The sequence below is a fragment of the Dermacentor silvarum genome, chromosome 10 (assembly GCF_013339745.2).
Source record: "Dermacentor silvarum isolate Dsil-2018 chromosome 10, BIME_Dsil_1.4, whole genome shotgun sequence".
NCBI lineage: Eukaryota > Metazoa > Arthropoda > Arachnida > Ixodida > Ixodidae > Dermacentor > Dermacentor silvarum.
In genome coordinates, this window is record NC_051163.1 from 66,277,111 (window position 1) to 66,280,449 (window position 3,339).

Below are 3,339 nucleotides of genomic sequence, written 5' to 3' on the forward strand. Positions count from 1 at the left end.
AACAGATGGCGCCACAGCATTAGCATAGGTGACGCGTTGACGATGCGGAACGCTACGAAAGCCTTTTTGTTCACTGCATCATTAATTTACTAAACCGCTCTAGCATGGCACGTGATGACGGTAGTGAGCAAACACTTAGTAGACGCCGAGCAGACGCTGTGGCGCAGGTGAACATTTGTATAAGCGCATTCGCCCGTACTACTGGTTAATGAGGCTGTAGCGTAACTGCAGAGAAAGCGTTCATGTAATGCGCAGCCCTGCTATCGCACGGATGTAAACGCAGCTTATGGTTTCGGCGTCAAAACCTTTCTTGCGTGAATCCACCAACCATGAAGCATGTAACAACATGGCAAGCAGACGCTGAGCAGAGGACGCGGCACGGATGAGCAGATCTCGAGTGGCATTCGGCCTTCCTATTGGCTAAGAATTCGTGTAGCTTCCACGGTGCTGCGAACAGTTTGTGAGATGGAGTATAGAGGCCGTTTATTTCTCAAGAGTAATAAATTTGCTCATACCTTTGATATAAATTCCGTGTCACCTCTATGTCGTGTGCCAAACTGCTTCGCTGGTAATACGCCTTCACAGCAGTGGAATTGCAAGTGATTTTTTTTTAGCGTCAGTTCTTTATTCTTACGCTGACAAAGTGATGTTTTCCGAGTGGTTTCCGGTAGTCTGAAAGTGCGTCGAACAGAAGTACTCTTGTGCTAACTTAAAAAAAAACTACAATATTTGTATCAGAAAGTGGTAATGAGATTGTTTTGCAAAGAAAATAGTACTCATGAATGTTTGACGATTGCGAAACACGATAAAGTGTGGTACTAGTGTGCGAGAGAAACCGCTTGTCAGTGAAATGAGATTTTTATTGTCAGGAAAAGTATTATTATGTGCAACAGCAAACGAATAGAACTATAAGTGATACGCAAAATTTGTCTGGTCCGTTTGATCGACGCGAAATTTTGCGAATGAGCCCAGCGATCGGGCTTAATTTCCAAAGTTTCGTAGACTCTCACTTATTCGCTCAGCGCGATGTCTTATGACTGAGTCACGAGATCGTATTCTTGCCCGCGAAGGCTGTGGTTGTATGAAAAGCAAAACGTCCTAATTTTTTGTTTAATTCTGGGATTTTACGTGCCAACACCACCATATGATTACGAGGCACGCCGTAGTGTAGGACTCCGGATTAATTTTGATCGCCTGAGGTTTTTTTAAGGTGCACCAAAATCTAAGTATACGCTATCGTTTTCACATCTCACCCCCATCAAGATGCAGCCGCCACGTCCGGGGTCGAATCGGTGACCTCTAACTTGGCAGTGCTTCGCCATATCCACTTGACCACTTCATCGTGTGGTTATATGGAAGATACGTTAAACATATAGCTAGGGTGTTCCACTTAACTTAAGCGAAACTTTAAAAATATGCAAGTGCCACGTAGCTAAACAGAACCAAAGTAATGTTGTCTGCCGTCGCTTGGAGATAATTGGAGGATCTTTTGTATTCCGCCTAATTGCATAATTAGTTTTAATTACGTTATCATATTCTCAAGTATTACAATTAAATGAAAGTAGTCAATGAGAAAATTGTGGAGAAACTTGAAAAACTCCCGATACAGCTTTCTGTTGCTCAATACGCGCTTCATAGAAGTATGCTTTCCAAGCATGAAAGACGCCCGCGAATGCACGCAGAGTGCCTCGAGCGGCCAGTCGCGCGGGCATCTCTCATGCTTGGAAAAACCGCTACTCCTCGACGTTTTCCTGTTATGCCTGCGCAAATGTTCAATCAAATGTAATGCAAACGTAACGCCAATGACGATTATGTTCGTTACGCTTTGCAGCACAACGAAGACGTTCCTGTATCCGCTCGACGCGTCTGTCGGGCTTTGTCCCTTCCATACTCAGTTTGGGTCTGGCCGCCATTTTGATCCCTTCGCTTCATTATGCACATCCGGCTGCTTCTGCTTCCGATTCATTGTTCACTTCTCTGTAGCCGACACATAAAATTATGTGGTTATGGGCTCATGGTTACGTGTACCATGAGCACATAACCATGGCATTATCTCACCCTGACCAATGCGCCCTCAATTCACTTCTCATTGGCGCGCAAAACCAGTGTCACAAGTCCAGTCGCACATATCCATTCGCCCAAGGGGCTGTAAGGAAGAGAAAACGAGATCATCGCTTTGAAAAGCAAATGCAGTCGAACTCGGATACATCGAATCCACATGTAACGAAATATTGTGTATAGCGAACAGCAGTAAAATCCCCTTGAACGTTTTTGCATAAAATTTTATCTCATGTATCGAATTACCTATATATCGAACTTGGTTGTGCCCCCTTCAGATTCGATATATCCGGGTTCCACTGTATAAGATGAAAATTTTATACGAAGAATTTCAAGGGAATCTTACTGCTGCTCGCTATACACAATAATTCGTTGTATGTCGGTTCAATATATCGGAGTTCGACTGTACTCCGATTATGTTGTGGTATGCCATGTGTTGCAAAACAAATGGCATGCGCAGAGCACTTGTTTAAAAGTTTTGCCGGAACTACAGCTCCCCAGAAAGCTGCAAAGCGCAATGAGAAGGTTGCGGAACCGTTCATCTCCGAACACCAAACACCATGGCTGCTTGTGCTACGGCGTTTTCCTCGGTAGCTCGGAAGGAATCGTGAAACACGAAATGAATTAGCTCTAAGGCCCTGACATGCGTGTACAAGCGTAACACGACCAATATCCGTGGGGCGTACCATTTTGAAATGCCTGAACGGGCCGGGAATGGCGAAAGTCCGGCGTGCGCTTTTCTCACCCTTTCTAGATGCGGACGACGGGGGACCCTTCCAAAGACGTACACCTTGGCATGCACGCTCCCTGCGCGCATGCGCGCACTCGAGCAAGGCATCGGCCGTCTTGCACTTGCTCCGACCACACGGCCCTGGTCGGAACATGCCCGAACCTTCCTCCGTACTTTTCGGGAGAAAGGAACGACTCTGCTCCACGGGCAATCGGGCCCCCTTCCGGCCTCCAGAGGCCGAACGTGACTCCGTGGCCATACCCGAGCGCCGTTAGTTCCCAAAAGATGTCACATCAACCCGGGCCCTGCACAACTCTTCCCACGGCCGCGCGGGTTTGAATCCGCGTGACCTCCCCATGCCGGAACGACAACCCTGTTACATTGCAGTCGCCCACGACATTGGTGGCTTTACGAGGCACTTCTGATGCTTATATGTGAAAGAATTTCACGCAAGCTGCTATAACCTCCTAAGACCCCTTGTACAACATATTGCTCATTGCCTTCAACTTTCTTTTTGTTTTTTGTTTTCAAAATTCACTCAGAAGTGATTA